Genomic DNA, 24,910 nt, shown 5'->3' with positions numbered 1-24,910 from the left:
AATATGATATCTAAATATAGGTCTTGAAGTCTCAATCATTTTCCCTATGAATTTTAGATTGTTGGAAATATGCCCTAGAGGCAATAATAAAATGGTTATTATTATATTTCTTTGTTCATGATAATTGTCTATTGTTCATGCTATAATTGTGTTATCCGGAAATTGTAATACATGTGTGAATACATAGACCACAACACGTCCCTAGTGAGCCTCTAGTTGACTAGCTCGTTGATTAAAAGATAGTCATGGTTTCTTGACTATGGACATTGGATGTCATTGATAACGGGATCACATCATTAGGAGAATGATGTGATGGACAAGACCAAATCCTAAGCATAACTCAAAGATCGTGTAGTTCGTTTGCTATAGCTTTTCCGAATGTCAAGTATCATTTCCTTAGACCATGAGATTGTGCAACTCCCGGATACCGTAGGAGTGCTTTGGGTGTGCCAAACGTCACAACGTAACTGGGTGACTATAAAGGTACACTACAGGTATCTCCTAAAGTATCTGTTGGGTTGGCACGAATCGAGACTGGGATTTGTCACTCCGTATGACGGAGAGGTATCTCTGGGCCCACTCGGTAATGCATCATCATAATGAGCTCAATGTGACCAAGTGGTTGATCACGGGATCATGCATTACGGTATGAGTAAAGTGACTTGCCGGTAAGGAGATTGAACGAGGTATTGGGATACCGACGATCGAGTCTCGGGCAAGTAACGTACCGATTGACAAAGGGAATTGTATACGGATTGATTGAATCCTCGACATTGTGGTTCATCCGATGAGATCATCGAGGAGCATGTGGGAGCCAACATGGGTATCCAGATCCCGCTGTTGGTTATTGACCGGAGAGTCGTCTCGGTCATGTTTGCGTGTCTCCCGAACCCGTAGGGTCTACACACTTAAGGTTCGGTGACGCTAGGGTTGTTGAGATATTAGTATACGGTAACCCGAAAGTTGTTCGGAGTCCCGAATGAGATCCCGGACGTCACGAGGAGTTCCGGAATGGTCTGGAGGTGAAGATTTATATATAGGAAGTCAAGTTTCGGCCATCGGGAAAGTTTCGGGGGTACTCGGTATTGTACCGGGACCACCGGAAGGGTCCCGGGGGCCCACTGGGTGGGGCCACCTATCCTAGAGGGCCCCATGGGCTGAAGTGGGAGGGGAACCAGCCCCTAGTGGGCTGGTGAGGCCCCCTTGGGCCTCCCCCTGCGCCTAGGGTTGGAAACCCTAGGGGTGGGGGGCGCCCCACTTGGCTTGGGGGGCAAGCCACCCCCTTGGCCGCCCCCCTCCTTGGAGATTGGATCTGCTAGGGCCGGCGCCCCCCTAGGGACCCTATATAGTGGGGGGAGGGGGAGGGAGGGCAGACGCACCCTAGCCCCTGGCCTCTCCCTCTCCCTCCCGTGACACTCCTCCCTCTCCCTGTGCTTGGCGAAGCCCTGCCGAGATCACCGTTGCTTACACCACCACGCCGTCGTGCTGCTGGATCTTCATCAACCTCTCCTTCCCCCTTGCTGGATCAAGTTGGAGGAGACGTCTTCCCAACCGTACGTGTGTTGAACGCGGAGGTGCCGTCCGTTCGGCGCTAGGTCATCGGTGATTTGGATCACGACGAGTACTACTCCATCAACCCCGTTCTCTTGAACGTTTCCGCGCGCGATCTACAAGGGTATGTAGATGCACTCCCCTATCCCTCGTTGCTAGATGGCTCCATAGAGTGATCTTGGTGATGCATAGAAAATTTTAAAATTCTGCTACGTTCCCCAACAGTGGCATCATGAGCTAGGTCTATGCGTAGTTTCTATGCACGAGTAGAACACAAAGTAGTTCTGGGCGTCGATATTGTAATTTTGCTTGCCGTTACTAGTCTTATCTTGATTCGGCGGCATCGTGGGATGAAGCAGCCCGGACCGACCTTACACGTACGCTTACGTGAGACTGGTTCCACCGATTGACATGCACTAGTTGCATAAGGTGGCTGGCGGGTGTCTGTCTCTCCCACTTTAGTCGGATCGGATTCGATGAAAAGGGTCCTTATGAAGGGTAAATAGAAATTGGCATATCACGTTGTGGTTTTGGCGTAGGTAAGAAATGTTCTTGCTAGAAACCTATAGCAGCCACGTAAAAACTTGCAACAACAATTATAGGACGTCTAACTTGTTTTTGCAGCATGTGCCGTGTGATGTGATATGGCCAAAAGGATGTGATGAATGATATATGTGATGTATGAGATTGATCATGTTCTTGTAATAGGAATCACGACTTGCATGTCGATGAGTATGACAACCGGCAGGAGCCATAGGAGTTGTCTTAATTTATTTATGACTTGCGTGTCAACATAAACGTCATGTAATTACTTTACTTTATTGCTAAAGCGTTAGCCGTAGTAGTAGAAGTAATAGATGACGAGACAACTTCAAGAAGACACAATGATGGAGATCATGGTGTCATGCCGGTGATAATGATGATCATGAAGCCCCGAAGATGGAGATCAAAAGGAGCAAATGATATTGGCCATATCATGTCACTATTTGATTGCATGTGATGTTTATCATGTTTTACATCTTATTTGCTTAGAACGACGGTAGCTTAAATAAGATGATCCCTCGTAATAATTTCAAGAAAGTGTTCCCCCTAACTGTGCACTATTGCGAAGGTTCGTTGTTTCGAAGCACCACGTGATGATCGGGTGTGATAGATTCTAACGTTGGAATACAACGGGTGTAAGCCAGATTTACACACACAATACACTTAGGTTAACTTTACGAGCCTAGCATGTACAGACATGGCCTTGGAACACAGAAGACCGAAAGGTCGAGCATGAGTCGTATAGAAGATACGATCAACATGAAGATGTTCACCGATGTTGGCTAGTCCGTCTCACGTGATGATCGGACACGGCCTAGTTGACTCGGATCATGTTTCACTTAGATGACTAGAGGGATGTCTATCTAAGTGAGAGTTCATTGAATAATTTGATTAGATGAACTTAATTATCATGAACTTAGTCTAAAATCTTTACACTATGTCTTGTAGATCAAATGGCCCACGCTAATATTGCCCTCAACTTCAACGCGTTCCTATAGAAAACCAAGCTGAAAGACGATGGCATCAACTATACGGACTGGGTCCGGAACCTGAGGATCATCCTCATAGCTGCCAAGAAAGATTATGTTTGGCATCCATCCCAGAGAACTAAGACGTTATGAACGCTTGGCAGTCACATGCTGATGATTACTCCCTCGTTCAGTTTGGCATGCTTTACAGCTTAGAACCGGGGCTACAAAAGCGTTTTGAGAGACACGGAGTATATGAGATGTTCGAAGAGCTGAAAATGGTTTTCCAAGCTCATGCCCGAGCCGAGAGATATGAAGTCTCCGACAAGTTCTTCAGCTGTAAGATGGAGGAAAATAGTTCTGTCAGTGAGCACATACTCAAAATGTCTGGGTTGCATAACCGCTTGACTCAGCTAGGAGTTAATCTCCCGGATGACGCGGTCATTGACAGAATCCTTCAGTCGCTTCCACCGAGCTACAAGAGCTTTGTGATGAACTTCAATATGCAGGGGATGGAAAAGACCATTCCTGAGGTATATTCAATGCTGAAATCAGCGCAGGTGGAAATCAAAAAGGAACATCAAGTGTTGATGGTGAATAAAACCACTAAGTTCAAGAAAGGCAAGGGTAAGAAGAACTTCAAGAAGGACGGCAAGGGATTTGCCGCGCCCGGTAAGCAAGCTGCCGGGAAGAAGCCAAAGAATGGACCCAAGCCTGAGACTGAGTGCTTTTATTGCAAGGGAAGTGGTCACTGGAAGCGGAACTGCCCCAAATACTTAGCGGACAAGAAGGCCGGCATCATGAAAGGTATATGTGATATACATGTAATTGATGTGTACCTTACCAGTACTTGTAGTAGCTCCTGGGTATTTTATGCCGGTACGGTTGCTCACATTTGTAACTCAAAGCAGGAGCTGCGGAATAAGCGGAGACTGGCGAAGGACGAGGTGACGATGCGCGTCGGGAATGGTTCCAAGGTCGATGTGATCGCCGTCGGCACGCTACCTCTACATTTACCTACGGGATTAGTTTTAAACCTCAATAATTGTTATTTAGTGCCAGCTTTGAGCATGAACATTGTATCAGGATCTCGTTTAATACGAGATGGCTACTCATTTAAATCCGAGAATAATGGTTGTTCTATTTATATGGGAGATATGTTTTATGGTCATGCTCCGATGGTGAATGGTTTATTCTTAATGAATCTCGAGCATAATGCTACACATATTCATAGTGTGAGTATCAAAAGATGTAAGGTTGATAATGATAGTCCCACATACTTGTGGCACTGCCGCCTTGGTCACATAGGTGTCAAACGCATGAAGAAGCTCCATGCAAATGGACTTTTAGAGTCTCTTCATTACGAATCATTTGACACGTGTGAACCATGCCTCATGGGTAAAATGACCAAGACTCCGTTCTCAGGAACAATGGAGCGAGCAACCAACTTATTGGAAATCATACATACTGATGTGTGTGGTCCAATGAGTGTTGAGACTCGCGGTGGCTATCGTTATGTTCTCACCCTCACTGATGACTTGAGTAGATATGGGTATGTCTACTTAATGAAACACAATTCTGAGACCTTTGAAAAGTTCAAGGAATTTCAGAGTGAGGTTGAGAATCAACGTGACAGGAAAATCAAGTTCTTGCGATCAGATCGTGGGGGAGAATACTTGAGTCACGAATTTGGCACACACTTAAGAAAATGTGGAATAGTTTCACAACTCACGCCGCCTGGAACACCTCAGCGTAATGGTGTGTCCGAACGTCGTAATCGCACTCTATTGGATATGGTGCGATCTATGATGTCTCTTACCGATCTATCACTGTCATTTTGGGGCTATGCTTTAGAGACTGCCGCATTCACTTTAAATAGGGCTCCGTCGAAATCCGTTGAGACGACACCGTATAAATTATGGTTTGTGAAGAAACCTAAGCTGTCGTTTCTAAAAGTTTGGGGATGCGATGCTTATGTCAAGAAACTTCAACCTAAAAAGCTCGAACCCAAATCGGAAAAATGCGTCTTCATAGGATATCCTAAAGAAACTATTGGGTATACCTTCTACCTCAGATCCGAAGGCAAGATCTTTGTTGCCAAGAATGGGTCCTTTCTAGAGAAAGAGTTTCTCTCGAAAGAAATAAGTGGGAGGAAAGTAGAACTTGATGAGGTATTACCTCTTGAACCGGTAAGTGGCGCAGCTCAAGAAAATGTTCCTGAGGTGCCTGCACCGACTAGAGAGGAAGTTAATGATGATGATCATGAAACTTCAGATCAAGTTGCTACTGAACTTCATAGGTCCACGAGGACACGTTCCGCACCAGAGTGGTACGACAACCCTGTCTTGGAAATCATGTTGTTAGACAACAGTGAACCTTCGAACTATGAAGAAGCGATGGCGGGCCCAGATTCCGACAAATGGCTGGAAGCCATGAAATCTGAGATAGGATCCATGTATGAAAATGAAGTGTGGACTTTGACTGACTTGCCCGATGATCGGCGAGCCATAGAAAATAAATGGATCTTTAAGAAGAAGACAGACGCGGATGTTAATGTAACCATCTATAAAGCTCGGCTTGTCGCTAAGGGTTATTGACAAGTTCAAGGGGTTGACTACGATGAGACTTTCTCACCCGTAGCAAAGCTGAAGTCCGTCTGAATCATGTTAGCAATTGCCGCATTCTATGATTATGAGATATGGCAAATGGACGTCAAAACGGCATTCCTTAATGGTTTCCTTAAGGAAGAATTGCATATGATGCAGCCGGAAGGTTTTGTCGATCCTAAGAATGCTGACAAGGTGTGCAAGCTCCAACGCTCGATTTATGGGCTGGTGCAAGCATCTCGGAGTTGGAACATTCGTTTTGATGAGATGATCAAAGCGTTTCACTTTAGCCAATATGAGTTTACCCGACACTAGCAGCTTTATCGGGGAATTTCTAATCTTAGTAGGAGCTTTCCACCCTCTTCCTCCGCGTGTAGAAAAGGAAGAAATAAATCAATCAAATTACGAGAAGCCTCATAAAGTGCTTCCTTAGGGGTTAAACTTCCATTAGTACATATTTCTAGAAAAAGTATCTAGTGTTTTTCATTTCCACGAGGGGCAACTAAGGTTGGTTCCTACCAATTCCCTTGCTGATCAGCCTTGGAATTGGCAAGTATGAGATCCTAAAAGTCTCTGATTAGTCGACTCTCTCCATTTAACACTTTCCTCTCTCTCCTTTTTTCCACTGACTCAATTCTAGTTTATTAGATTCTTGGGGATGGATACCAGTTCAGATGGATTTCCGTATTCAGTTATGAGGCTCGAATCTCCTCTTCCACACTGCCAGCACATAAATGCATGCAAGGAGGATGTATAGCTGATATAGGATCTTGTGGAACTGGATTTGATTCTGCAAGCGGTTCGGTACGACCTGAAGAGGCGGATAAGATATTAGGTGGCTGTTTGATACCGCCAGAAAGACAAAAAAAAGATTCTAAGGAATCAAAAAAGGAAAAATTGGGTCTATGTTCAACGGAAAAAAAATTCTCAAGAGCAAGGAAAAGCAATAGGAATGGGAAAGCGGAGCGGGCAATAGGTTTATGACTGAGCACTAGAGCCTGGAATAGCAGGGTTTTCCTCTAGCATTAATGTTATTCTCTACTTCAAGTCAGGAAAATTCAGATACCGAAAGCAATAGGAATGGGAAAGCGGAGCGGGCAATAGGTTTATGACTGAGCACTAGAGCCTAGAATAGCAGGGTTTTCCTCTAGCATTAATAGAATTCATTGGTGTTAAGAAAAACCTCTTGTGGGAAGGATTGGATTGGGAATTCGCAGGAATGGGTATTGAGAGGAGGATCACCATGGCCAAAACAGCTCTTGTCAGCGGCGAAATGACTTTAGGTTTTGTTGATTTATTACGCGGTGATTTTATTGAAAAAGATCATGCTCGCGGTATCTTTTTCACTCAAGACTGGGATCACAGTTGATACTGTTTAGAAGGCTCACTCTCTCGTCTACAAAAAATAGATGTGTGCTTACTTCTTGGAGATTGACTCCTGCCGGTAAGTGCACACCCTCAGAAATGGAATACCTATTTATAATTAATTCCTAATTATACAAAAGCATTCCAGATAGACTGAGCAAAAAAAGGGTTTCATTTGGATTCCCCTATTTTGAAAATCGCATATTAATTTCCTTCATATGAACAGAAAAATAGGATGACTCAAAGAAGTTCTCTACCAGGAACTTTGTACCGCCGTGCTACGCAACAATAGAGCAGGCGCGCCGCCCACAAAATGTTTGAATGATCGGGTAAAGAGCGAGCTTCTTATATGGGATCCGACGCATCCAGCAGAGCGAAGCAGCGTTCCATTCTTTTCGGCGGCATCCTTCCGCATTGGCGGGCAACAACGGTTCTGCCTGACCCTACAAAAGCATGCATATGTTGTCAGTGAAGATTTTGTGTGAAGCCTTGGAGACGACGTACCCGGGGTTAGGGTGAGCTGAGGGGGGACAGCATAAGTGAGCGAATGTGTGTAAGCCGATCAATCTACCCGCCCGAGGTAAGCTTGCTCCTCACTTGAGTTGAAGCTGCCCATATCGCCCTCAAAAAAGAACCAAAAAGTTCCAGAGGCATCTTCCATTCATTTCGATTTAGGTCGGGCCATCGTTGGTGCATAACAGATCTTTCCTATCTACGATCTTTCTCGGTGCATAAGCGAGGCTTCGCGGTCGAAGTACCACATAAGCAATAAAGCCAATAGACCTTGAATAGCCTATACGAAAGGAGGCTATTATTCCAAAAAAGGGCGAATACAACCAACTATTACTAAGGATTTCATCTTTGGACCAGAAGCCCACTCATTGAGGATTCTATCTAAAAAAGAAGGTCAACGGGGGAGACTACTTTGAAGTCCGGGATGAACAAACTACTTCTCCTGCTACCAAAACAGAGAAATAAGGAAATAAGATGGATTCGTCTAATAAAATACCCAATGCCTGTTGAGGGAGTCCTGGATTAGGGGGTGTTCGGGTAGCCGGACTATACCTTCAGCCGGACTCCAGGACTGTGAAGATACGAGATTGAAGACTTCGTCCCATGTCCGGATGGGACTTTCCTTGGCGTGGAAGGCAAGCTTGGCGATGCGGATATTCAAGATCTCCTACCATTGTAACCGACTTTGTGTAACCCTAACCCCCTCCGGTGTCTATATAAACCGGAGGGTTTTAGTCCATAGGACAACTTCATCATACAACAGTCATACCATAGGCTAGCTTCTAGGGTTTAGCCTCCTTGATCTTGTGGTAGATCTACTCTTGTACTACCCATATCATCAATATTAATCAAGCAGGACATAGGGTTTTACCTCCATCAAGAGGGCCCGAACCTGGGTAAAACATCGTGTTCCTTGCCTCCTGTTACCATCCAGCCTAGACGCACAGTTCGGGACCCCCCTACCCGAGATCTGCTGGTTTTGACACCGACATTGGTGCTTTCATTGAGAGTTCCTCTGTGTCATCGCTTTTAGGCCCGATGGCTCCTTCGATCATCAACAACGATGCAGTCCAGGGTGAGACTTTTCTCCCCGGGTAGATCTTCGTCTTTGGCGGCTTAGCACTGCGGGCCAATTCGCTTGGCCACCTTGAGCAGATCGAAAGCTACGCCCCTGGCCTTCAGGTCAGGTTTGGAAGCCTAAACTACACGGCTGACATCCGCGGGGACTTGATCTTCGACGGATTCGAGCCACAGCCAAGCGCGCCACACTGTCTCGATGGGCATGATATAGCTCTGCTGCCGAACAGCGCTTTGGAGGCCGCACACGCACCGGTTCCGACCATTGATTCGGAGCCTACTACGCCGATCGAGGATCAGCGGTTGGACGCTGCCTCAGGGGCTGTGATCTCAGAGGAGATCGAGCCGAACTCCAGCCCCGCACCCCGCATGGCCCGTGACTCCGAGGAGCCGGATTCCTCTTCAAACTCCGAGCCCCCCGCGCCCCTGCCGATCGAATCCGATTGGGCGCCGATAATGGAGTTCACTGCCACGGACATCTTTCAGCACTCGCCCTTCGGCGACATCCTGAATTCCCTAAAGTCTCTCTCTTTATCAGGAGAGCCCTGGCCGGACTACGGTCAGCAAGGTTGGGATACGGACGATGAAGAAATTCAAAACCCACCCACCACCCACTTCGTAGCCACTGTCGACGACTTAACCGACATGCTTGACTTCGACTCCGAAGACATCGACGGCATGGACGACGATGCAGGAGACGAACAAGAACCAGCACCTGTAGGGCGCTGAAGGCCACCTCGTCATATGACATATATATGGTGGACACCCCAAAGGATGGAGATGGCGATGAAACAGCGGGGAACGATACCTCTAAGAAACAGCCCAAGCGCCAGCGTCAGCGGCGCCGCTCTAAATCCCGCCAAAGCAAAAACAGTGATTCCGGCACGGGAAATAATACTACTCCGGATAGCGCTGAAGAACACCCCCTCCAGCAAGATTCAGCACAGGAGGACAGAGAAGCCAGCCCTCACGAGAGGGCGGCGGACCAAGAGGTTGAGGACGATAATTATACGCCTCCCTCCGAAGACGAGGCAAGCCTCGACGATGACGAGTTCGTTGTGCCAGAGGATCCCGCCGAACAAGAGCGTTTTAAATGCAGGCTTATGGCCATGGCAAGCAGCCTCAAGAAAAAGCAGCAACAACTTAGAGCTGATCAGGATTTGCTAGCTGATAGATGGACTGAAGTCCTTGCGGCCAAAGAGTATGAACTCGAACGCCCCTCCAAGAGTTATCCAAAGCGCAGGCTGCTACCCCGACTAGAGGAGGAAGCACCTACATCACCAGCGCATGACACGGCCGACCGGCTACCTCGTGGCCGCGACAGAGAGGCCTCTTGGCCCTCCACTCAAGCCATGCCCCGACGCTGCGTCAAGCATACTAAGGCATGGAAAAATGCGCCCGACCTGCGCGACATACTGGAGGACAAGGCAAGGCAAACAAGATCGATCTATGGATCACGCAGGCGCCCCACGGCACATGATGGTGATCGTCACTCCGGATGCAATAAATCCGGCCGGGCCGAACTCAACAGACAAAGCTCCTTCAAGCTGCGTCGTGATATAGCCCAATACAGAGGCGCCGCACACCCACTATGCTTCACAGATGAAGTAATGGATCATAAAATCCCTGAGGGCTTCAAACCCGTAAACATCGAATCATACGATGGCACAACTCCAGATGGCAACGGGGACGAAACCCATCGGGTTTTGCCTTCCCAAACCCATCCCCACGAGAAAGTCGCAAACCCGTCCCCGTCCCCATCACCGTGCGCGGGGCTAGTTTTCCGCCCGTCCCCTAAACCCATCGGGTTTCGGGGAACGCGGGGGGAACCCACGAGAAAATCAAAATATTTAAACAAACATAGTGGCGACAAAGAATAACATTTCAACAGCAAAATAAGCATATTTCAGCAGCATAACTAGAGCAAATTTCAACAAAAAACAACCTGACTTGGGACGTGAAGAGGCCACCATTGAGTTCGTCACCGGTGGCAACGCCCTTTCTCCAGATCAGACCGGCGGCAGGGGAGAATACGTGGAGGGAGGAGGCTCGCCGTCACAGATCATGGTCGGCGGATCTTGTGAGATGGGATCGAGCCAGGTGGCGGCTGGGGTCCTAGGTTTAGGGTTAGGTATTATGTGGGAGAGAGAGATGAGGGCTCAAGCGAGGGGGAAAGGAGCGGGCGATACTGGCTGTTTGGCCTTCGACGCTGGGGGGTGGGGGGGGGGCTCGGTAGTTTTGGGTTGGGCTGCACAGGAGCACTGGTTGGTAAAATTGTATTTTGCCGGGTTTGCCAGGTTTCGGGTTCGGGGACTACAGAAACGGGTGCAAACCCACGAAACGTGTCGGGTTGTATAATGTGCCCAACAACAGCCCTGCGGGGATGAAAAGACGCCCATCCCCGTCCCCTAATAGGGTAAAAACCCGCGGGGACGCGGGTTTCGGGGCCCCGTTGCCATCTTGAGGCACAACAGATCCTGCGGTATGGATCGAGGATTATCTCCTTCATATCCACATGGCCCGCGGTGATGATCTACATGCCATCAAATACCTCCCACTCAAACTTAAGGGACCAACCCGGCATTAGCTCAAAAGCTTGCCAGCAGACTCAATCGGTTCTTGGGAGGACCTGGAAGCCGCATTCCTTGATAACTTCCAGGGCACTTATGTGCGACCACCGGACGCCGATGACCTAAGCCACATAATTCAGCAGCCAGAGGAATCGGCCAAGCAATTCTGGACATGGTTCCTAACAAAGAAAAACCAGATAGTCGACTGTCCGGACGCAGAGGCCTTAGCGGCCTTCAAGCATAATATCCGTGACGAGTGGCTTGCCCGGCACCTGGGACAGGAAAAGCCGAAATCTATGGCAGCCCTCACGACACTCATGACCCGCTTTTGCGCGGGAGAAGACAGCTGGCTAGCTCGCAGCAACAACTTAACCAAGAACCATGGTAATTCGAATACCAAGGACAAAAGTGACAGGTCGCGTCGGAACAAACAAAAGCGCCGCGTTAACAACGACAGCAACGAGGATACGGCAGTTAATGCCGGATTCTGAGGCTACAAATCCGGTCAACGGAAAAAGCCATTCAAAAGAAATACTCAGGGCCCGTCCAGTTTGGACCGAATACTCGACCGCTTGTGCCAGATACATGGCACCCCCGAAAAACCAACCAATCACACCAACAGGGATTGTTGGGTGTTCAAGCAGGCAGGCAAGTTAAGAGCCGAAAACAAAGACAAGGGGCTGCATAGTGACGACGAGGAGGAGCCCAAGCCGCCGAACAACAGTGGACAGAAGGGATTTCCCCTGCAAGTGCGGACGGTGAACATGATATACGCAACCCACATCCCCAAGAGGGAGCGGAAGCGTGCGTTACGGGACGTATATGCGATGGAGCCAGTCGCCCCAAAGTTCAACCCATGGTCCTCCTGCCCGGTCACCTCTGATCGAAGGGACCACCCCACTAGCATCCGTCACGGAGGCTTCGCCGCACTGGTTCTAGACCCAATCATTGACGGATTTCATCTCACAAGAGTCCTCATGGACAGGGGCAGCAGCCTGAACCTGCTTTACCAGGATACAGTGCGAAAAATGGGCATAGATCCCTCGAGGATCAAGCCCACCAAAACGACCTTTAAAGGCATCATACCAGGTGTAGAAGCCAACTGTACAGGCTCAGTTACACTGGAAGTGGTCTTCGGATGTCCGGATAACTTCCGAAGCGAGGAGTTAATCTTCGACATAGTCCCGTTCCGTACTGGCTATCACGCACTGCTCGGGCGAACCGCATTCGCAAAATTCAACGCGGTACCGCACTATGCATACCTCAAGCTCAAGATGCCAGGCCCTAGAGGAGTAATCATGGTCAATGGGAACACTGAACGCTCCCTCCGAACGGAGGAGCACACGGCAGCGGTCGCAGCAGAAGTACAAAGCAGCCTCTCTAGGCAGTTCTCCAGTTCGGCCTTCAAAAAGCCGGACACTGTCAAGCGCGCCCGGAGTACCCTACAACAAGACCGCCTGGCACGTTCTGAGCTAGCGTAGCAATGCGGCCCCAACCCTAGCCCTCGCGATATAGCGAAACCAGCGCTTCGCGTACATAACTACGCTCTTGAAATACCATGGGCACAGGGGAAGGGGCACTATCATGGCACGCCTGAAAAACGGCTTAAACCGCACCAGGGGCTGCCGGATTCCCTTTTTTTCTCTTACTCTCAGGACTCCATACTTCGGACGACCCGTTCGGCAATTCAACTACCGCACAAACGATGCAAGATCCAGGAAAGCAGACAAGCCACGCCGCATTATGGAACTCCCAGGTGGTCTCTATTGCGAGCAGTATACCTGTTTTTTAATACAATTCCGCGGCCTGCCCCTGGCCGGGACATGTTAAATAGTCCAATTTCTTTTGCTTATCGCACTATTTGTATCGTTCCGCTTTCATAGCAGCCTTTCTATAAACAATGCATAGCTTTTTGTCTATTTTTTGCATTATCCTCTTTATATATATATGTTTATTAATAACATGTCGCATCCGTACACTGTGGTACGGCAAAATACGCCAGGGGCTTCAGTACCCATCTATATGGCGTGAGAAGTCCGTACACTTTCACAAGTGCGGCACCCCGAACTTATAGCACTATATGCATCGGCTCCGAATCATGATTTGGGTCAATGGTTGGGTTTGCCCGGCTCCTATGTTTTGGTGCCTTACGTTCCGCTATATCGGCTAAGGTAGCACTAGGAGAACTACTGTGATTGTGCCCCAGTTGAGCTGGGCTGAGCACCTCAGTAGAGAAAGCTAAAACCAACTGTCATGATGAAGCGAGAGACCGGTCGCTGTTCGAGAGGTTTTTTGAGTCCTTAAAGACTTATGCCGCTTCGAGTGAGGAACCGGCTTTTTCCGGCCAAGGCGTGGATAGCGCCCCGAACTCAGTCTTCCGAATACTAGGGGCTTCGCCAAAATTTAAAATTATAGAGTTCTATGGCTAAGTGAGAGTGTTCAAGCATTATAGTCCGATTGCCTTGTTCGTTGTGCTGATCGCCTCCCTCGAGGGACCCAATCATGGGAAAAAGAGCGCTCAGGTTTATCCTGAACACCCCAGCACTAGTGGCATGGGGGCAGAAGCCGACGACTGGCCATCTCTCAATTTTTTGATAAATGGCTGCACAGAAAGTAATATTTTAAATTCAACAAGCATTGCTTAGCACATATGAACAAGTTTTCAGCGCACAGGATAACACGAGCGAGTTCATTCAAAAATTACATCCTTGGTACATTCATCTGCCATAAGGCGGGCACCAGCCAGAACATCCTTGTAATAGTTCTCGGGCTTGCGATTCTCCTTCCCCGGCGGCGGCCCGTCCCTCACAAGCTTCTCACCGTCCAGCATACCCCAGTGCACCTTTGCACGGGCAAGGGCCCTACGGGCACCTTCGATGCAGACGGAGCGCTTGATGACCTCGAGCCTTGGACAAGCCTCCACCAGCCGCCGCACCAGTCCCAAGTAGCTCCCAGGCAGGGCCTCTTCAGGCCACAGCCGAACTATGAAGCCCTTCAGGGCCTGTTCGTCCGCCTTGTGGAGCTCGACCAGCTGCTTTAGCTGGTCGCTCAAGGGCACAGGGTGTCCGGCCTCAGCGTACTGAGACCAGAACACCTTCTTCGTCGAGCTGCCTTCCTCGGCTCGGTAGAATGCGGCGGCATCGGATACGCTGCGGGGAAGATCTGCGAATGTCCATGGAGAGCTCCGGATTCGGGTAAGTAACAAGTAATTTACTTTTATATGTCTGCTTTGCATAGAGAATGCCTTACCCGCCACTATCTTTTTCACCACATCCAATTCCTGGAGGGCCTTCTGGGCTTCGGCCTTGGCAGATTTGGCAGTTTTAAGGGCCGCAGCAAGCTCGGACGCTCGCGTCTTCGAGTCTAGCTCCAAACTCTCATGTTTTTTCATGAGAGCCTGAAGCTCTCACTGCACCTCGCCGACCTGTGCCTCAAACTTCTCCCGCTCGGTGCGCTCCATGGCCGCTTTCTTCTCGGCCTCGGACAGCGCCTGCTTGAGGGTCGCCACCTCAGTTGTCGCCCCTACAATAAGCATGATACTCCTGTCATTTTTTGCAATTGCGTCTTCTTATAGGCATTTTTTCTATAAGGTATCTCTTACCTTCTTTCTCCTCGAGCTGCCGTTTGGCAAGGCCGAGCTCTTGCTTGGTCCGCTCGAGGCCCTGCTTCAGGGCACCCACCTTCGCAGTCAGTGCGGCGGTGGCCAGCAGTGAAGCCTGCATATGTATAGACTCCTTTTTAGTTAGACTCCTGCGATATTTAATAGATCCTCTATTCGGCTTTTCTTTCCGAACGCCAAACAGAGCATCAGGGGCTACTGTCTATGCGGTAATATTTTTACATATTTTTACTTACCTCGAAGCCTGTTAGAAGGCTAGCACAAGCTTCAGTCAGTCCGCTTTTGGCGGACCGAACCTTCTGGACCACCGTACTCATGATGGTACGGTTCTCCTCGTCGATGGAGGCGCCCTTAAGCACCTCCAGCAGATTGTACGGCACCTCCGGTTGGACGGAGGATGCCGGCTCAATAGGCTTACTCCTCTTGGCAGGAGTTCGCCTGCCGCGGTCCGGAACCGTTGATGATTCCGGCGCGGTGTCCGGCTTAAAGCCAGACTTGGAGCCCTGGGGGGTCTTGTCCCCTTTACTCCTGGAGTCCGGGAGGTCGCCTCGCGGCTCCTCCTGGACCACCTCCTCTTGCCCCGGAGCTTGTCGCGACGCCACTTCGGCGTTATCCGCAGCACAGGGGGAGGCAGCGGGCGGAACTGAATTCACGTCCGATGAATCCAGGGAGCCGCTCGACGACTCGTCGAGCCCGTCCTTGGGCGGGCTGCATGATTATATTCGACATTAGGGAAAGCTGTGCAACAAAAGGAATATCATGAGTTACTCTGGTATCCGAACACTTACGATTTCGCCGGACGCTTGGCCCTGTCCGGCCACTCCTCTTCGTCCTCGTCAACGTCGGGGGCGTAGTCCGGCGAGGGGTTTTCCTCTTCGTGGACCCTTCGGCCTCCCCTACTGGGGTGGCCTTCCTCTTCTTTCCTCCCCCCGCTGGAGGGGAAGAGGTTTCTTCTTCCTCCTCCTTGTCTTCACAGGAGGAGTGCATCTTGGACTCGTCGGACGACGAGTCCGACACCACCATATGCCGGGAACTCTTTCGAGTCCCCGTGGCCTTCTTCTTCTTGGCCTTCTTCTCCGGCACCACATAAGGTGCCGGAACCAGCAGCTTCACTAGGAGAGCAGGGGCTGGGTCTTCGGGCAAGGGAGCTGGACAGTTAATCAGTCCGGACTTCGCCTGCCAATCCTGTCAAAGCAGGACGCTGCGAGCTGAATCCGCGGTCTTCGGAGGCGGATGCGGGAGCCTCGGCGCCTTTGGTTAGCCCCTTCCAGACATCTTCGTACATCGTGTCGAAGAGCCTGCTCAGAGTTCGGTGCTGCGCCAGGTTGAACTCCCGCAAATTGAAGTCCCGTTCTTGACACGGAAGGATCCGGCGGACGAGCATGACCTGGACTATGTTGACAAGCTTGAGCTGCTTGTTCACCAGGGACTGGATGCATTTTTGCAATCCGGTCACCTCTTCTTCGTCGCCCCACGACAAGCCCGTCTCCTTCCAGGACGTGAGCCGCGTAGGGAGTCCGGATCAGAATTCAGGGGCTGCGATCCACTTCGGATTGCGTGGCTCGGTGATGTAAAACCACCCTGACTGCCATCCCTTCAAGGTCTCCACAAAGGAGCCCTCGAGCCATAGGACGTTGGCTATTTTTCCCGCCATGGCACCTCCGCACTCCGCCTAGTTGCCGCGCACCACCTTTGGCTTGACGTTGAAGGTCTTGAGCCAGAGGCCTAAATGGGGGCGGATGCAGAGGAAAGCCTCGCACACGATGATAAACGCCGAGATATTGAGGATGAAGTTCGGGGCCAGATCATGGAAATCTAGGCCATAGTAGAACATGAGCCCGCAGACAAATGGGTGGAGAGGAAAACCCAGTCCACGGAGGAAGTGGGGAAGAAATACTACCCTCTCATGGGGCCTTGGGGTGGGGAGAAGCTGCCCCTCCTCAGGAAGCCGGTGCGCGATGTCTTTGGACAAGTATCCGGCCTTCCTTAGCTTTTTGACATGGTCCTCCGTGACGGAGGAGACCATCCACTTGCCTCCCGCTCCAGACATTATTGGAGAAGGTTGAGGTAGGAAGTGCGGGCTTGGGCGCTGGAGCTCGGGTGCGCAGAAGATGGATAGGCAAAGGAGGAATAAGGCGTAGGTAAAAAGGTGGATCCTTATCCCCTTATATGGGCGGATGCGACTATGCGTCCTCACCAGCCTAGTAAAACTCGCTTGCCTCCCAAGCGCCATGATAAATGGCGCGGTTGGGTTACCCACATCCGTATTGACGAGAATCCCGTAAATAAAGGGGACACGATCTCTGCTTTGACAAGACGTGCCAAGGAAACCGCCTCGCAAAACACGCTGAGGTGGAGAAGTGAAAACGATTCGAACAAAGGCTTGGCCGTAGTGTGATGTCATGCTGCGGAATACGTTAGCGGATTAGATTTGTGTTAATATTATTCTCTCTGTGGCAATACGTGGAAACTTATTTTGCAGAGCCGGACACTACTCTTGGTGTTTACAAACTTTTATGAAGAATTTGGAGGAGGAACCCGCCTTGCAATGCCGAAGACAATCTGCGCGCCAGACTCGTCGTCATTGAAGCCTGGTTCAGGGGCTACTGAGGGAGTCCTGGATTAGGGGGTGTTCGGGTAGCCGGACTATACCTTCAGCCGGACTCCAGGACTGTGAAGATATGAGATTGAAGACTTCGTCCCGTGTCCGGATGGGACTTTCCTTGGCGTGGAAGGCAAGCTTGGCGATGCGGATATTCAAGATCTCCTACCATTGTAACCGACTTTGTGTAACCCTAACCCCCTCCGGTGTCTATATAAACTGGAGGGTTTTAGTCCATATGACAACTTCATCATACAACAATCATACCATAGGCTAGCTTCTAGGGTTTAGCCTCCTTGATCTCGTGGTAGATCTACTCTTGTACTACCCATATCATCAATATTAATCAAGCAGGACGTAGGGTTTTACCTCCATCAAGAGAGCCCGAACCTGGGTAAAACATCGTGTTCCTTGCCTCCTGTTACCATCCAGCCTAGACGCATAGTTCAGGACCCCCTACCCGAGATCCGCCGGTTTTGACACCGACACCTGTAGTTGAAGAATTGTTGGATGAGTTATCTTGTGTTGTAACACTTTCCAAACTAAATAGCTGGGCATCAACAGCGACAATCAGCGGATGAAGGAGTGGATGAAAAGGGTACCTGAAGTCAACCAGTGCCCTGTGCCACTGATCGTGATATGCTATTTTCCAATCCGGATTTCGGATCACAGTTGGAGGAAATGTCTCAACAAGGTTGACGAGGAGTGACCGATCACTTGAGGGAACGATCGAGGAGACCGATCTCCCTTCCAGGAAAGCAACAGCTGGTGAATGGGTTCAGTAAGGTAGAAGGAAAGGGCCCCTCCCGACCTGGGAAATTCACAGCAGGAAAGACTGGCGCCGATCAGCGAAAGCGAACCCTTCAGTACATCGCATTCAGCCCTCCCTCAAAATCCCATTTGTTTTATTGAGGAATCACTCTTGATCCTCTAAAGGCTCTTCTCCAGTGTTTCCAGTCTAGCTGTGTCAAATCGGGTGTGAAGTGTCCTTCTAGGTTCTGGCTGGTAGAGCAGAGGACTGAAAATCATCTTTAGTTTCACGCATGGGACTCTAAGTCCCAATTGCGCTAGCTCTGTGGTTCGATTCCACAACAGAACGAACAATGAATGAATGTGGGCGGTCAACCAGGTAAGCCTGTGCCCAAGCGTTGGTCAAGTGAGTCCTTCTACAAAAAAAATTACCCAAATCTCGCCCCATAGTAAGAGGGGTAGTTATGAACCCTGTGGACCACCCGGACCATCATCGAGCAAATGTTCCTTCAAAGGCGCGGAGCGTGCTATGGCAGATTTTCATCCCGCAAGAGGATGCGCCTAACTAAAACGCCGAAAGGCAGTGCAGCCCAATCCGTTGCTTTGCTTGTTGGGTCCACTTTTTGAAAGTTTCTTTGAGTAACCTGCTCGCTCTTTTCTCTATTGGGGGATTTAGGTATATCTTCCAACTCTCCTTCCCGCACACTGGCATACAAAGCAGCCTCTATCTCGGCGGGATCAAATATATGACGAGATTGCTAGACATTGTGATCGTCCTGTCATCCCCACCTTCCTCCAGTATCTCACTGGCAGTCCCTCGTGAGTGCGGCACGCACCTTTTTCTTTGTTTCAGAGCGGGGCGCGTACTATTACCACTACATTCCACACCATTTTCTGGCCTTCATGCCGAGTCTTCCTCCGCCGCCAACTCGACGTCGTCGTAACCAATTTCCTGGTCTTCTCGGCTGGAATCTACAATCTACACCTCTCCAAACACAATATCTTGAGTACCCGAAGAAGTTCTCTTTGTCTTCGAGCTTTTATTCCTCAATCCTCAGCTTGCTTTCTTTCCCTAGCACACACTTAGTAGATAGTAGGCACAAGTCCGCTAAGAGCTCATCGAACTTGACTTGTAGAGTGAGACCTGTGCTCGATATGGTTCATTTCAGGGCTGCTGTTATGTTAGGTGTTTATGAATCTGATTGGAAGGGGACTTAGACCCGATGGATTGGGATATATAAGCTTATTCTTCCAACTGGATTGAGTCATAGTGCAACGTTACTTCATTCAAGTTATACCCACTTTACTTTAATTGATCTCGTTGCTACTGCCTATAAAAAAGAAAGAAGTAATAGGTAGGGATGATAGGATTTGAACCTGTGACATTTTGTACCCAAAACAAACGCGCTACCAAGCTGCGCTACATCCCTTTTCCAAATTAAATTGTTGTACAATGCCATTGTATAGGCTGACTAAGAAGATCTTCAAATTGTCTTACCTGAAAAGATGAGTTATTCAAAGGAATACCTGAAGAATAGAATAAACACATGGACGGGTGTCATTGAATATCATGGGGTACGAACTTCTAAGGTCATGGCGTAGGGTATTGGATAGGCTGGTGGGTTTACGCAGACTTATGGAGAAGCCCGATTTTACAAGAAAGTGAGTGGGAGCTCTGTAGCATTTCTCATATTGTATGTGGTTGACATACTGTTGATGGGAAATGATATAGAATTCTTGGAAAGCATAAAGGCCTACTTGAACAAGTGTTTTTCAATGAAGGATCTTGGAGAAGCTGCTTATATATTAGGCATCAAGATCTATAGAGATAGATCGAGACACCTCATTGGTCTTTCACAGAGTACGTACCTTGACAAGATATTGAAGAAGTTCAAAATGGATCAGTCAAAGAAGGGGTTCTTGCCTGTATTGCAAGGTACGAGATTGAGCACGGCTCAATGCCCGCCCACGACAGAAGATAGAGAAAAGATGAGTGTCGTCCCCTATGCCTCGGCCATAGGGTCTATCATGTATGCTATGCTGTGTACCAGACCTGATGTAAACCTTGCCATAAGTTTGGTAGGAAGGTAGCAAAATAATCCCGGCATGGAACACCGGACAGCGGTCAAGAATATCCTGAAGTACCTGAAAAGGACTAAGGATATGTTTCTCGTTTATGGAGGTGATGAAGAGCTCGTCGTAAAGGGTTATGTCGATGTTAGCTTCGACACAGATCTGGATGACTCTAAGTCACAAACCGGATACGTGTATATTTTGAATGGTGGGGCAGTAAGCTGGTGCAGTTGCAAGCAAAGCGTTGTGGCGGGATCTACATGTGAAGCGGAGTACATGGCAGCCTCGGAGGCAGCACAAGAGGCAATCTGGGTGAAGGAGTTCATTACCGACCTAGGAGTCATACCCAATGCGTCGGGAGCTATTGCCCTTGCCAACACTGGAGCTATTGCCCTTGCCAAGGAGCCCAGGTTTCACAGGAAGACCAGGCATATCAAGCGTCGCTTCAACTCCATTCGTGAAAGTGTTCAAAATGGAGACATAGATATTTGTAAAGTACATACGGACCTGAATGTGGCAGATCCGTTGACTAAACCTCTCCCTAGAGCAAAACATGATCAACACCAGAACTGCATGGGTGTTTGATTCATCACAATGTAACTAGACTATTGACTCTAGTGCAAGTGGGAGGCTGTTGGAAATATGCCCTAGAGGCAATAATAAAATGGTTATTATTATATTTCTTTATTCATGATAATTGTCTATTGTTCATGCTATAATTGTGTTATCCGGAAATCGTAATACATGTGTGAATACATAGACCACAACACGTCCCTAGTGAGCCTCTAGTTGACTAGCTCGTCGATCAGAAGATAATCATGGTTTCCTGACTATGGACATTGGATGTCATTGATAACGGGATCACATCATTAGGAGAATGATGTAATGGACAAGACCCAATCCTAAGCATAGCTCAAAGATCGTGTAGTTCGTTTGCTATAGCTTTTCCGAATGTCAAGTATCATTTCCTTAGACCATGAGATTGTGCAACTCCCGGATACCGTAGGAGTGCTTTGGGTGTGCCAAACGTCACAACGTAACTGGGTGACTATAAAGGTACACTACAGGTATCTCTGAAAGTGTCTGTTGGGTTGGCACGAATCGAGACTGGGATTTGTCACTCCGTATGACGGAGAGGTATCTCTGGGCCCACTCGGTAATGCATCATCATAATGAGCTCAATGTGACCAAGTGGTTGATCACGGGATCATGCATTACAGTACAAGTAAAGTGACTTGCCGGTAACGAGAATGAACGAGGTATTGGGATACCGACGATCGAGTCTCGGGCAAGTAACGTACCGATTGACAAAGGGAACTGTATATGGATTGATCGAATCCTCGACATCGTGGTTCATCCGATGAGATCATCGAGGAGCATGTGGGAGCCAACATGGGTATCCAGATCCCGCTATTGGTTATTGACCGGAGAGTCGTCTCGGTCATGTCTGCGTGTCTCCCGAACCCGTAGGGTCTACACACTTAAGGTTCGGTGACGCTAGGGTCGTTGAGATATTAGTATACGGTAACCCGAAAGTTGTTCAGAGTCTCGGATGAGATCCCGGACGTCACGAGGAGTTCCGGAATGGTCCAGAGGTGAAGATTTATATATAGGATGTCAAGTTTCGGCCATCGGGAAAGTTTCAGGGGTACTCGGTATTGTACTGAGACCACCGGAAGGGTCTCAGGGGTCCACCGGGTGGGGCCACCTATCCCGGAGGGCCCCATGGGCTGAAGTGGGAGGGGAACCAGCCCCTAGTGGGCTGGTGCGCCCCCCTTGGGCCTCCCCCTGCGCCTAGGGTTGGCAACCCTAGGGGTGGGGGGCGCCCCACTTGGCTTGGGGGGCAAGCCACCCCCTTGGCCGCCGCCCCCCTTGGAGATTGGATCTCCTAGGGCCGGCACCCCCCCTAGGGACCCTATATATAGTGGGGGGGGGGAGGGAGGGCAGCCGCACCCTAGCCCCTGGCCTCTCCCTCTCCCTATGCTTGGCGAAGCCCTGCTGAGATCACCATTGCTTCCAGCACCATGCCGTTGTGCTGCTGGATCTTCATCAACCTCTCCTTCCCCCTTGCTGGATCAAGTTGGAGGAGACGTCTTCCCAACCGTACGTGTGTTGAACGCGGAGGTGCCGTCCGTTCGGCGCTAGGTCATCGGTGATTTGGATCACGACGAGTACGACTCCATCAACCCCGTTTTCTTGAACGTTTCCGCGCGCGATCTACAAGGGTATGTAGACGCACTCCCCTCTCCCTCATTGCTATATGACTCCATAGATTGATCTTGGTGATGCGTAGAAAATTTTAAATTCTGCTACGTTCCCCAACATAGATGTTAATTGAAGCACACATTTATTTGTCTACGCTATCCTTCTGAGTTCCGATTATTCAATACCTGTTGGATTATGGATGGGCTTAGGCTCATATAAGACAGGATAATCTCTAAGGCCCATGCATGTGTACGGCAAGTGGTGGGAAGTATGGAAAGCTTAGTACCATAGTGCTACAGTAAGAAGAGTGAGACCTCTTTATAAGGGTTGCTCCATCACTTGCTATTGGGAGCTTGGGAATAGGAGTATTACACGCGCGCTCCTCCTCCTCCGCTGCTCACCTTGCCTCGCCTCGTCACGACGCGCGTGCGCGCGCCGCGGGTTGCGGGAATGATCCTAGCCGAAGCTTATTTTTGCCGGTCAAGAATGGTTAATTAATCTCGTATTAATACGAGTCGCGTATGGAAGTGCCACTGTTCGAGACGTTGGACCGTGGGCTGTTCATGGACTCGGTCATGGGCCTGAGCCCATGCCCATCTACTCGAAGGCCTATATAAGAAGGCACTGGCTAGTGGAGTGAACCCTAAATCAGTTCACTCACTCCCTATCGTACAACCCTAGCCGTCATCTACTGTTCCTCTCACTGAGATGTCTCCGGCGATCCCATACCAACGACCGCGTGCACGGTTGGTCAGGAGAGCAGGTGCCTCCGGAACCCTGTCGATCGAGATCCTACTCGGGAGAATGGTAATAAGGTTTTTGGGGAGCGTCTCGACGTGACTGCTCCCGATCCGTCCCTTTCTTTGTCCACCTCTGCTTCCACTACTTCTTCTACATCGACTCCATGGCTGACGACGAAGTCGCCAAGAAGAAGGCCTTGGCTGATGCCGAGGCTGCTGCTGTCGTCGCCGCATTGGCCTGGCCAACCGGAGGGTATGACTCGTTCATCCCCTATTTGGTCATTCATGTTCTAGCCGTATATATGCTGTCCATAGATGGTTCGGTTCTATGTACTATACGTGCTCACATGCTTAGGTATCGGTATGAGATGCATAACGTATTTGCCATGTTTACTGTCTACTCGTCGATTAGATTGATCGAGAAAGTGCTAATATTTCTAACAATCCGAAAACCTTATTTTAGGCACTTTTCGACTCATGGGTTCGCCACTACTCTAAAACCGGAAAAGTTTACTAGAACGCATTTTAAGCGTTGGCAGACGAGGACCACCTTGTGGCTCACAGGAATGAACATATTCTGGGTTAGTGGTGTGTCTCCCACGGTAGCGATTGCTCCTGAATAGGAGAATGCATTTAGGGAGGCAACCACCATCTTTCTGGGAGCCGTTCTTACTATGATCGGAGACAAGCTTCTGGACGCATATCTCCATATGTGTGTTTCCAAGAATTTGTGGGATGTGCTCGAAGCTAAATTCGGTGCAACTGATGCTGGAAGCGAGTTGTATGCTATGGAGCAGTTCCATGATTACAAAATGGTTGATAACTGTTCTGTACTGGACCAGGCCTATGAGATACAATGCATCGCTAAGGAGCTGGAGCTCCTGAAGTGTGAGTTACCGGACAAGTTTGTCGCAGGTTGCATTATTGCAAAACTCCCTCCTGGATGGAGGAACTTTGCTACTTCTCTCAAGCACTTGAGACGTGAATTGTCTGTTGAGGATGTCATTGGTCATCTAAGTGTTGAGCAGAACTCGAGAGAAAGGACTCACACGTGAAAGGGCCAGAGGGTTCTTCTAGCGCTAATATGGTGCAGAAGAACTCCCACAAGTTCAAGGGAAAGAACTCTGTCCAGCAGAATACTACCTTTAAGAAGAAGGGTAAGAAGACCTTCAAGAAGAACAAGAAGGATGAGGGCTGCTTTACTTGTGGTTCGGTTGAACATTGGGCCAACAAGTGCCCAAACAAGTATAAGAAGTCAGGACAGGACACCAAGTCTGTCAATGTCACTTTGAGCAACAATGATGGGGCATATGGGTATGGTAATCTGTTTACCGTACTTCCAGTTTGTCAGTCCACCGATTGGTGGGTTGACACTGGGCCAATATTCATGTGTGTGCTGATGTGTCTTTGTTTTCTTCTTACCAGGTCACACGAGATTGTTCCGTCCTGATGGGGAATGGCTCGCATGCTTTTGTTCATGGTGTTGGCACGGTAGATCTGAAGTTTACTTCAGGAAAGATAGTGCAACTAAAGAACATGCAGCATGTCCCCGCCATCAAGAAGAATCTCGTTAGTGGCTCCCTTCTATGTAAAGAAGGGTTTAAGTTAGTATTTGAATCTAACAAAGTAGTCGTATCTCGTAATGGACTATTTGTTGGACAAGGATATGATTGTGGTGGTTTGTTCCACCTTTCCCTGGAGGATTTCTGTAATAAAGTCGTGAATCAA

General features: G+C 49.2%; 1 non-coding gene across 1 annotated transcript; it reads right to left on the bottom strand.

Annotated features, from left to right (window-relative positions):
* Positions 1 to 19,520: 19,520 nt before the first annotated feature.
* TRNAP-UGG lies at positions 19,521 to 19,594 on the bottom strand. The gene has a single exon. It is a non-coding gene; the product is annotated as a tRNA-Pro (tRNA).
* Positions 19,595 to 24,910: the final 5,316 nt, after the last annotated feature.

The sequence above is a fragment of the Triticum urartu genome, chromosome 2 (assembly GCF_003073215.2).
Source record: "Triticum urartu cultivar G1812 chromosome 2, Tu2.1, whole genome shotgun sequence".
Taxonomy (NCBI): Eukaryota; Viridiplantae; Streptophyta; class Magnoliopsida; order Poales; family Poaceae; genus Triticum; species Triticum urartu.
This window is presented reverse-complemented; position numbering and strand designations above follow the sequence as displayed.